Here is a 13,162-nt window from a genome sequence, read left to right as displayed (position 1 = left end):
TTTTTTTTTGAAAGAGGGGGAAAAAAAGAAGTTCCGATTCCAGAAAATGAGTCAGTAAACATTTTCAGAATAATAACTCTTCTTTTTTTTTTATCTTGATTGTCTCATCCTCCTGTCCTGAACAACGTGGAGTGTATCCATGGATGAGGTGCTGAAATCATGACTTCAATGAGATGTTTGTTCAAAACAATTAGTCAAGAGAATATTTTGATGGCCCTAGATGTGGATATAAAAGGCAGGACGGCCCACACACTAAAATGGGTTCCAAACGGCTTCAGTGTGATAAACAAACCAAAGAGGTAATGTTTTGATCCTGCTAGATCTTCGTCAGGTCTTCTGCGTTAGACTTTTGCGTTTGGTTGGTCGTATCAGAGTTGCTTGGAGGATATTTCAGTGTTCAGGCCTCTGTCCGTTTTCACTTAAGTTTAAAACCATGGCCTTAAGAAGTTGGATGTGTATAATGATTTCCCATCTGTGCTTCGCTGTGGGCATCTCATGAGTGAGGAGATTTAAAGCAAGACATCTTTATTGGAATGGCAGTAATAATAATAATAATAGGTTTTGTGTTTTATTAAGGCACTGGCCCACACACACACACACACACATACTCACACACAAAAATCCACAGTGGAAAATTTGGATTCTGTCAAATGTGATCCCCCTCAATGCTTAGAGGAACCAAAGAAAGCCAGAAAGAGAGAGGGAGAAAGAGAGAGAGAGAGAGAGAGAGAGAGAAACATTTAATCACAGAAACATCTATTCCGAATTTAGGATTTCCTTAAGAAGAGGTCAGATGAAGGGGAAGGCGATTTGACTTGGCCGCCATATCTAATGGTTTTTTGTTTTTTTTTTGGAAATTAAATACAAACGTTTACATGCCCAAAAAACTTTAGTGGACTTTGGCTTCACGCAATGTCACATTACAGATGCTCAGTGCAAATCCAACATTTAGGCCAGGATTTAAAGAACCCCACTGTGCGGCCCTGCTGAAATCCCGAGTGTCGTTTAGCATCTTTAAATGAAACGGTAAGGATGTGGTAAAGGATGTGTCTTACATTACGTGAAGTCCCAACTGTGTCTCTATATTTTGTGTAATGACCAAAAATGAAACATATATAAGTGCTTTATTTCATAATACGGCAGCTCAAACTAAAAACATCTGCCCTTGAGAGTGATTGCAGACTATAGTGTTTACTGTTTGTCCTCTCAGTCTGTAACTTTTTCATTTGACTTTGTGGTTTCTATCCCTGACCTTTGAAACCAGCTGCCGCCCCGAGAGAGCTGCCCGAAGAAAACGGATGATGATGATGATGATGACGATGACGACGACGATGATGCACAGCTCAGTTCCGTGACAGCGCCGACAGTAACGGTCGAGCGTGCATCACCGTCCGTCCCCGGGGCGCGTGATATTTAGGGTAGAGGCGCGTATGTAAGGTTTTGTGCCTTGTGTTTTACAGTCAGAACCCATTAAAGCTTTGTGTTGGGTGCTGGCCCTCCACACACTGGGCAGTAAAAATGTGTCATGAGACAGCGGAGTGCTGTTTCTCAGCGTTTCTGCGCGTCGGGCCGGTCCGCGGCAGCTCAGCGCCTGGAGTTGTGGTTCCACTCTGTGACTTCAGACGTCTGGAAACTGACATGAATCATTCCCAGAAGCCCGAAAGTGCAGAAGAGCTAAAATTAGGAGAGGTGATGGTCAGCGAACAACCAGTAAAGGACTTTTTTTTTTTGTTGTTTATATATATATATATATATATATATATATTTTTTTTTTTTTTCCTTCGCTGCCCTTACACTCAGCCGATGCAAGGCTGAGTTGGCCCCGTCTGAGGAGAAATAGAAAAATCTGGCAGCATTATGTTTGGCAACGTTTAGAAATCTTTAAACTGCAGATTGTGCGATCTTCACATGCGTACTGATGAAAAACACAGAAACTGATGAAAAACACAGAAATAGAGTTACAGCTATTACTGCTGTAACATTTCCCCTTCTCTTATCACTGCCACTGCCACTGTTACTGCTGATACTAACCCCGGCGCACTACCAGTAGTACTGTAGTATTAACAATACTATTCCAACAGCAGTTACTACTACTACTATTACGTCTAGTACTGTACTCATAGCACTAGGGTACTAGTCAGGTGCTAATCACAGAATTAAACCCTTCCTGATTTAAGATTATAAAGATGGCTTTTGCAGAGGCCTGTGTGTCTTTGCTGTCTCTTCTAACAGCAGCGGAGTGGTAGCGAAAGGGCGATCTGAAGACCGCAGATTATCCCTCTCCTCAAAAAGGAAAACATTTTGTTTTCAGTTTCCCAGCAAATCGTTTGGAATAATCCTCACACCATCTGTGCGACGAGATCTCGCAGCCGCACGCGACGCCGGGCTTCTCTTTCGCCGTCGCTGGATCTTTTAGGTCATTCTCTTTCGTTTTTTTTTTTTTTTTTTTGTAGTCTTGTTAAGCACTAAACCATCGGTATACTGTCCTGTGCTATGGTTGGCCATGTAATTTAGGGATATTTTAGTATCTGAACAACATGTATTTCATATCCTCATTCAGCTGTAAAAATAGCTTAGTGTAACACTTCTACAAAGAAGTCATCTGAAGCACTCTTTCACTCTTTTTGTGCGCTCCGTTTGAGTGGGATCAGATGAATAATATTTACTGTGGAGAAGAATGGAATTCTATCTCGCGTTCCTGTGTCTCATATGAGTTATCTGGCACACAATAATGCAATATTAGTTTAACCTCTTATTGAAAGGTCACCAAAACCTTCGCAGTAGCTGAAGCTCAGTCACACATTCCTATGGTGAGAATGAATAAAGATTTTTAGCTTAGGATTTTTAGCTTCTCTCGGGCGCTTTCGTGTAAAGAATTTGGAGAGAGACGGGCTTTTGTTAATTGGAGAGAGGCTTTTGCTGCTTGATCACAGCTCATCCAGATTGGTATGATTTGTAAGAGTTTACGTTATTACAGTCAGGGATTTGCTCTTTTCTCTTTGGCTTTCACATAGTTCTTCTTTTTCTATTGCGACATTCCTAAATTCTCTCAGCTGAACTGGGTGTTAGCATAATTCTCTTTTCTGGACACTATACGCGGAGGTTGATTAAGATTTTGGATTACTCCTCAGATTTGTAAGAAGCTCTCTTTTGCGTGAGACTATATTAAAGTTTACCAAAAAGAAAAAAAAAAAACAAAAAGCAAACAAACAAACAAAACAACGCGGACATTTTTGTAACCTGAGTAAGTAAACTGAGCTACACCTATGACTTATCTGTTTATTTTTATTCTTTAAATTTACATATTTGCGTGGATGTTTTGACATTTATAAAATGTATTCTTAACAATAGTTTTCTCCTATTTCTCATGCTGTACTCATATTACTATGTTATTACCCTAAAGAATCCCATTCAGTGTGGTGGTACACAAATGGTGAAGTTGATGAGTTTTAACATATAAATCACCACTAGAGGGAGACAGTGATCTCCCTTCTTAACATGTAAGGTTTTGCACGTCAGCTGAATAATTGTTATAGAACATAGCTAATGAGAATGATGATGTTATTTATTGCGAGCATAACAATGAGCATGTCTAATGACCTATCAAAATTATGTTTATCGTCTTCTTAGCTTCATAAACAACATGTACACAAGAAAACAGTCTAAACAGCTGTCAGTATTTTTACGTCCACCAGATGTATTCATTCAAACTGCAAAAATAGCACATGGCAAAATTCTTTTCATAAATTGAATGAGAAATCAGTCTGTTTAGAATTAGAAATGACAAGCACATGATAGTTTGTTTAAATAGCAGAAAGCCAGACCTGATGCAACTTGTCTGCGATACTGTAAACATGTGGCCTTTTTTTCCTGTTTTCAGGTCATGGATAACGACAATAAAACCTCCAACAATTTCCAAAATTCAAATGCAAAATATGGTCACAGAGTTTACCCTGTATTCCCAAACACTTGCACTCTTCCACAGATAGAGTTAGCCTTTTCTTAGTTTTCAGTGCACTCAGTAGTTACTAAATGGTAGCCTAAACCAAGACTTTTCTTTTGCAAAAGAATATTTGTTTATATAACCTAAATTGATTATGCTTTGCTGTAATGCGGAGGATACAGGCAGACATATCCTCTTCTGCGCTCATTCAATCAGTCACTTTGCAGTTTAGTTTACTGATAAATTCAGCAATGGATAGGTGTTAAATATGAATGATAACTTTATCAAGATATAAGCTGGTATTTAAAAACAATCCTATTTAAGAGGTAAAAAGCAAAAACAAAACAAAAAAAAAAAAAACAGGAGTTCTGTAGATTTCAGAGGTTTTGTGGCCTTGAACAAAAATCAAAGATCTGACAGACAAAATCAAATCCAGCCTCATAAAGATTTAAACGCCAACATCAGTATGTTTGTCATCTAATTTCTGCTTATATCACAGAGCGATCAGGACAATCACTTCAGTCCTGCCAATGATATTTTCCGACGTCTCTGTGACTGTAAGAATTTCAAATGCGTGGGCAATTTTGGTCACAAAACCATCACTGGGGTAACTTGGCCATATGCCAAAAATGCTTAGCTCAGGAAAGATGGAAAAGGGAATGACAACACAGTCACATACACATGACAGGCCCAGTGCATTGCGATTCAATAGTGTTTGTGCATGTTAATGTGTGTGTGTATGTATCTGTGTGTGTGTTTGTGCATGTTAATGTGTGTGTGTGTTAATGTGTGTGTGTTAATGTGTGTGTGTTTGTGTGTGTGTGTGTCCGGGCTAGTCAGCACTTGCACATAAACTCAAACACATGTTGCCAAGAGTGGCCACGATGATGGTTTGCCCACTCACAACCTCACATGCCCCCTGTTCGACGTACCATAAGAAAGATTCTCAGGCGAGCTAATACACAAACCTTATTTAACACAGATGTGCTCTTCGGTCTCAATATACAAGACGAAAGCCATGCACAATATTCAGTTTATTCTGAGCTTTACCACATTCGATTTGCATTCGACTTTTTTTTCTTTTTCTCTCTCTCTCTCTCTCTCTGATATTAACTCATAATGATGAAGAGCTTACATAGGCCTTGACATAAGTTAAGCTATCTGCCTAATGAGAAGTCTCGGATCTCCTGCCAGTAAGAGGCTACATTAGCTTATTACAGCGTAATCACTGCCAAATTACTGCAGAGTAATCATTTTCTAATGGCACTTAGTTTAGTCCTCGAGGGGGATTTGGATCATGATAAATTAAACCTCCACATTATGCAAATTGACAAAGTGTGATGTTGAAAAATGTTGCTGACTAAGCTTTTTTTGATTCAGTGGAAGTCTGCTCCTTCGTTTTTACCGGTATATCTTCTCTTGAGCCGACTTGGTTGATGACGATACCTTTATTTATTTATTTATTTATTTATTATTGTTCAGCCCCACATTAAACATTCATGTAAGGAAGGTAATGGATCCGCTATAATCAGGATACCTAGCTATTGGGTGAGAGTTTGGATATTTTAAATAGGTTACACCATGCAGTTGCACTGGCAATACTCATGTTGTTTTTAATTGACTTCAACATGCTGTCTTGCTCTCTTATGTTTTGTCCATTCACACGTGTTCTTAATTCGTATGGTCCTACAGCACGTGCGTCAAATCCAGTCCCTCAGAGGGCTATGATTAAAACAACAGATATAGAGATGCATGTCATTATAATCATACGTTTCTATTACTGATTTATTAGTTCTGTAGTTATGGTTGATGATGGAGAAACTACTAAAGAGTTCAGGACTACTGTAGATGAAATCTCACCAGCCACTCTTCTGTATTTTTCTGGGTAGCATTTTATGCTAACAGAAGGGATTTTTTGCTACGCTATGCAAACATGCATAAATGCTGGGTACAGTTAAACGCTGGTTAAAACTAATATTAATATAAACACACACTCACACTCACTCACTTCCACATGCGCATGCACACACACACACACGCACACACATGCGCGTACACACAAAGGTATATGCACGCACATGCAAACAGACATACATAGAGAGTGTATCTTTGCACGGTAAACAGGAAGCAAGAGTATTTCTAGACTTAAGGATAGTGTTATGCACGACCTTTCTAACCCTTCTCATTAGGCTCTATAAATAGGAGTTGCACGTGGGTTATAAAATTAAAATCAAATACTCAGTATAAGCAATTCTATGAAGCTAAATATATAAGTGAGTGAAGCTGCTTGATTTGAACCAGTTGTTGAAAATGGAATGGCTTGGCTCACTCTGAAGGTGATCTTAACGTATCGCAAATGATCCAAAATGGGAAAATTACGTGCAATTTGCACTTAGTAAGCATTCAAATGGCAAGCTCCGTTCAAGAAAAAAGGGAAAAAAAAAAAAAAAAGTTGCTTTCTTCGAGAAGGAGTGAAATCTTGGCTCTGTGCTTCTTGGCGTGGAGTGCACGGGTGGAGGAGAGTTTCCAGATATTTTTTTTTTTTTCCCCCCTCTTCTTTTCCTTTCTCATACAGCTTGAGTTTTGGAAAGTTAAACTGGGTTTTGGGAGCCTCAGTGTTGCCTCAGGCCCCGTGTCTCTGTGCCTCTTAGATGCGAACAGAGATTGGCTTTTGATCTTATACCACAGTTGTGCGGACACACACATTGTTACACATGCTCTCCCTCACTCCGTATTACATCAAACGGCCCGCAATACATACCACTGTTTTCTATGTCTGAAACCCCTGTGAAAAAAAAATAAAATGATGCTATTTGATAAGAGGAAATAACAACTTTGAAAGGGAAGACCACACAGGGTCAATTTACATCCAGTTATTTGTAGGTTTTCGATGATCACACAGGAATAACCACTTATGTTTAATCAAAGGTTATGGCAGAATGTATAAGTAAATGAAAGCATAGGGTAAATTATGGATCGTGGGTCGCAAATTTAGCTGAGATATTTCAGACGGTTCAAGAAAAAGGAATTTAAATTTGCAACGGCATTTGCAGTACTCCTTCCTCGCCAGTAGTGGGAGTATGTCTCCACAATACTGAAATTAAGGAAAGTCCTGTTTAATCTTTCACTGATCCTGCCCAATCTCAGTGTTGTTATAATTCCTGGTGTCATTTGAACCATAGATCACCCTTGAAATGCAAGTATAGTTAGAGAAGAGTTAAAAAAAAAAAACAAACAAAAAAAAAAAACCCAACCCTCACCGTGAGTCACATGACTTTATTATGTCGCACTGAATTGAAGCCACACTGATTTGTACATCTTCATCTTTATCTATGTCTCATTCTGCTCTTAATTACAAGTAATTCAGTGTACCCCTAAGAGATATTACACACTAGAACTACCTCATAGAAACAATAAAAGAACTATTTTCATCTCACCCTATGCAAGAAGAGACTTCATTTAAAAAGTGTAATGAATGCATTATGCACTATTTAGTGTAACTCAAGATCTGGATTAAGGTTCTTACCTGTTCATGGACCTCTGAAAATCGGGATGTGATGATTGCTTTCACAATGAATATTTCAAAATACTGACATGAAGAATAACAAATCAGGATACATCACATTTTCTTTGATGCCTTGACATGTATTCTGTTCCTGGGAACTATTTGTATTTCAATACAAAAAAAGAGGTCTCATTGGCATGATATGTTTTCAAAAGAGTAATCCCTAGGATGTAGAAAGTGTAGAGTTTTTTTTTCTTTTTTAATAAACCTTTTGGTCTACATGTAATTACCATTGCTTGTAATCGTTACTTTTATCCCTCCAGTGATTCCAATAAATACCCCCCCCCCACCCCCCTTCTCACTCTGACCACAAGTATAGTTCATTAACATGTGGGTTACTCGCAAAATGAATGGTGTTCGTAACAATGCCTATGGTATGTGTAATAACAGTTCTGAGATGTGGTTTGATGTGATGCACACCATTTTCTTTTTAAAACTCATGCAACTGTTCCCCAGTTTACTTAGGTTGCTTGTCTTTTCTTTCTTTTTCTTTTAAATCCATTTATCCGCAAATTTATTGACAAATTGTCAAGAGAAATACTTGTCTCTCTTTTGAACATGTCAGCTTTAATATAATTACAGTTACAAGCTTAATAGGTAATGGCAATTGGTGTTTGTGATAAATTAATTCGCGTAAAAGCAATGCGCACGTTGAGCAAATACATGTCTGATCAACTCTTTACAACTAAATTCTGACATTCTTTAAAAATACCTTGGAACCAAGTTCTATATTTTTTGCAAAAGTAAATGTTTCCATATTATAAGTTCCAACTGTACAATTGGAACAGATTTTCGGATTACGGCTCTGGCATATTTTTTTTTAGCAGGGGGATTTTCTGTTTGTTCATGTTTCTCCACTCCTAAATACTTGCCTGTGGTAACCTCAGATAACATGCCAAGACAGCTTACACTAGTGAGCAGAGATTAATCTATCCCATGCTACAGTGAGTAAGAAAAGCAGGTATCAGCAATTCAGTGAAGTTCGGGGCACATTATGACTTCAGACACCATACAACCCTATACAGACACCTACACATCGCGTAAAAAAAAAAAAAAACATTCATCCGTCGTCACAGTCACACTCCAGGTTTAACATTTCTCCCAGAATTCATTTTACAGAAAGTGAGACCTATATAGAGTTTTTTTGTAGGTTTGTACAGCTTGAATATTTTCTGTAAAATCAGCGTCTCAGAGGAGGCATATGCTCTCAGCTAACCCGTTAATTTTAGGGTTAATTATCACGCCGACAAAATTCGGCAAAGTCCGACAAAAAAAAAAGGAAACAAAAAAAGGAGGGAGAGAGATTTCAGTATTTAAGTTGCTGTAACCTGTGTTTAAGTTCTGATTTGGTTGCAGTATCGATTGTTGGAATCGAATGGATCTTGCGGCATCATTAAGTCAATTCAAAAGTAAATCTGTCAGAACGATAGCAGGGCAGGAGGGAATTAGTCTCGACATAACCAGCTACGCAACAACATCCAAAGAAAGGCAACAGAAATACGGTTCGACTGGTTAAGCACATATTAAGCGACTGGCACATTAAATGCATACCTTTTTTTATTACGTAAAGAACTTTGGCATTTTAACAAAAACGAAAAAGCACCAAACAAATTAATAACTCAAATTTTCCTCCACATGAAAACAAAAATTGTCAAGCAGGCCTAGTTATTAGCAGTTACACGTAGTTTTTTTTTTTTTAATGAGTGTGATCTGTCTGCAAGATCTAACGAAATTTACTTGAAAGATCATGTATCTAAAAATAGGGAAAGCAGAAGTTTAAATGTTTATTATTAGTAAAAAACTAAGTTTTGCTGTTGCTGTCTAAAAACGAGACACTGATTTGAATATTGAACGCTATTGCCTTAAATAGCCTATAGGAGGGATTTTCCTTGAAACGAGTTTTAAAGGGGAAAACATTGGAAACTTTTCCCCCCTGAAGATTTGAGAAATTTCTGTATTATCTGCGCTCTTTTTTGTCTCTTTGGTTTTTTTTTTTTATGAACAACTGTTTTAACTTCCGCGAGGCACTGTTAAATGTAGGCTACCGTTTTAAAACTGAAGGATAAAACGTTTATTGACAGGGAATGGGTGTTCAATATTACAAATATCATGTCAGAGAAACCAAATGAATGATTAAAGAAAAATGAATGTTTGGTTTCACATTTTTAATCAAACAGTGTTCTTTGATTGAAGAAGCACTTGGGACTCAATTTTGGAATTAGGTTTGAGATCAATATCTAAACTGAAAAAAAAGTTATCCTTGAAAGATTTTCGTGTTGTAGACAGTAGCTTTTTCGCAAAGTAAGGACACGTACATATTTTGTATTATAATTCTTAATTCTTAAAAGTTTAATTTTAAAACATGCTCCCTCACATGTAAGTCCTCTTGGAGTTCTAGTTCTGGAGCTTACATTGCATTAGGAGCTTTTTTTGTGACGTGTAATTACTCGTACGCAGCCGGGCAACAATGACAGCAAAACACTGCAAGACCTGGTTACAACTGACGGAAAACGCTAGCAAGACCAAAAGCACTGTACAGACAAAATATAAAAAATGTATAGGAGCGTTTAAACGTTATTACAGTTTTTGAGTGGTCAGAAGAGTTAACTTTGCGTCGTCTTGGGCGACTAATATCTGTGCCAAAATTTTATTTTGCTGCCCCGTCATTCAGAGTTTTTCGTGTGAATAAATCTTGAACATAAGCATATTTCATGACGTAAATTGTCATACTTTTCTCCTTGCAATTTGATGGAATAGAAAAAGAAAAGAAGCACTCTTGCTAACTACAGAGTAGGGAACATCTTTTATTAACTTGTAAAGAAAAAAAAGGACTGTCACATTTACTGCACTAGAAGATACACAGAGGCTGATGAAGGACCTAATAAAGTTCATTAAAGAGTCAAAATTTCCTTCAAATCATCTTACAAATCTTTTAACAGCATTACTCTAAGAATTGGACCTCAGCTTGAAGTATGTATGAGTGTCGCTGTTGTATTGGCAGTTGCTGAGAAGGCAGCAGTAGTAGTGGCAGAAACATGATTTTAAAATAACTTGTCCCTGACTGGGTTACCCTAAAACAGCCTCCTCCGTAAGACAACAGCCGTCGATGACACGTTTGATATAGGCTTGCATTACATCACATGTCACAGAGATCTGGAGAATTGCGTGGAACTCAATAGAGATGTGTGGTCTAATATGTTATTTGGAGTCAAGGCGGTTCAGTTTATATGGAACTTTGAGATGATCACAGTTCAACAGAAACTCCGTATTGCTTGTAATTACAGCAAAAGTAAATAACGTGAGTCCCGACCACACAGGCCTGGCTGAATAAAAGAGTTGTAACAAGTTTGTTAAACAACACGAACACATGGGTATGAAAGTTATTAGCAGCTCGAGAGAGGCTGTGTTGTATCCTTTATATGCGCAAGTTGTCAACCTGTCATTCAAAATCGCCGTGAGCAGTATCTGGATCCCCTGCTCACCCTTTCCTCTCACCCCCACCCCCTCTCTCAGTGACACACGCGCGCGTGTGCACGCACGCACGCTTACACACACACACACACACACACACACACACACACACACACACACAGAGACACAATCTACATATTTATTTTTTCATTTGTCGCTGTTTCTTATAGTGATTTACGTTGTAAAACATTACAGTATCCGATATAATGATATCGGTTAAAATACAAAATTTGACTAATAACAAAGAAATTGGCTGCTGTGTCTGGGCTACAATAAGACCATTGTTCTGTCTGAGGTCAAATTAAGCCATAATAAAGCCATAGGTACTTATGGAAGTTTAGTCTCCTCTGATTATTTTTTATCCTTTAATTCCAAACTGCGCCATCAAGTGCAACACTATTGCAGACTGCTGGTCCCCTCCTGCACACACACACACACACACACACACACACACACACACATACACACACACACACACACACACACACACACCGTGTTTCATCAATTCCTTCTCCGAGACGACTGTACAATCTCGGAGGAGCCCATCGCTCGGGCTGTCTGTGTTGCCATTAGTGGGGAAAAAGCAGAACAGACGAGGCATTGATTCTATCCTAAACACAAGGACATCTAGCTGTACTGTATATGCAATGCTGCAAAGCTATGAGACCGAAGATTCAGCACTGTAATTTAAAGATATACAACCAACAACAACACGATACCCCGTACTCGCAACAAATGCATTGTTTGCTGTCAACAGTGCTTCCAGATATCCTACAAGCCGTAAATTATTGTAAAATCTATATATTGTGCTCTTGTACCTTGTAACGGGGATTTTGGATTGGATTGAAGCAGCAGACTTCGTGTGGGACGTTTGTATTTGATCTTGGTCCGGGTTATTCGGGTTGCTCTCCCCCTCCGAAGACCAGGGATTACTTCTTTACGAAGATAAAATGGATATGGAGTAATAAAACGCATCGGCGAGATGACCAAGCGTTGAACTGCAGTGTTGCAAAAACCTCTAAAGCTATAACTTTTCTGGGGGGTTGGCAGTTTCGCTTCGAAATGGTACGTTAACAAATCAATTTCATCATTATTTGTCGTTGTTCCAACAGAGGCACGGCAAAAGATCATAAGTTGTACACTCTTAATCGCACGAGCACTGTATTTCGGTTTTCTTCTGCTTCTTATGTTTCGAGCTAGTTCGAGCCCCGTTTCTTGTTGGTTTTCAGCCAAACGGAAGGTTTGTGGGAAGGCTAGAAATGCTGGCATATATTTATGTTATAGAGGCGCGTAATGATTAAGATACCCAGCGTTTTGGCTTTTCTCCCGCAAGGAAAGTTATTAGTGTTTTGCCAGCTTGAGAAAGGCACTGCAGATGTGTGTTAACCACAGCACACCGAAGGCCAAGTTGAAGTTCAAAGCCAGTAGACGTTGAATCCGGGCACAGAGTTTGCTCAGCAGAAAATGGCCGCAGCCAGAGCCGCAGGCGCGCCGGCTTGAATTTGAACAGTAGACCGACAGAGGCGCTCCGTCCCCGGAAGAACTCGTTGTGAGCTTACCGTTGTTAAACAGCATCGTACGCCAAGATCCAATACGAGTGTTTCGAGTGTGCACTGAACAACTGAGTTACTGTAAATGTTTGGATGACAATAACGTGCCTCTGTGGATAGTACCCACCTCTCTATAAAACTTAAAGTAGGCTACACACAGACAGGATCAAGTGAAATTGATTAGAACTTGGGCAACTGTTTACTAATAAAGCAGTCAGTCATCCTCGAACCTATTTACATTTGATTCGAGAAGAAGAAAATTTTAATGAGGCAAGACAACTAATAGACTTTTATTTTTCTCTAGATTACTTTTGCTACTTAAAATTACCCTTCTGAGCATATCTAAAGGTTTTGTAATACAGAATTGAATCATACTATCTGTTGGACATACTGAAAGGTCACTGTAACACACTTATAACAATATGCTCATTTTATGTTCATTAAAGAAATTACTGTATTCCTCTTTCTCATCCAAAGGTTAATTTAAATGACATTACACCTTTGTGCTAATAGGCAAACTTGAAGTTCATCGTGGGGTTTCGGGCAATTACTCAGGCGTTTGACCATAAAAGTAGGTGAATGCTGCCCGTAAGATTAGAAATGTAATGTTTTCTCAGAACATTCTTCAAATTG

The sequence above is a fragment of the Chanos chanos genome, chromosome 9, assembly GCF_902362185.1.
Source record: "Chanos chanos chromosome 9, fChaCha1.1, whole genome shotgun sequence".
Classification (NCBI taxonomy): Eukaryota; Metazoa; Chordata; class Actinopteri; order Gonorynchiformes; family Chanidae; genus Chanos; species Chanos chanos.
The sequence above is the reverse complement of the archived record's forward strand: the minus strand, read 5'-3'. Positions refer to the sequence as shown.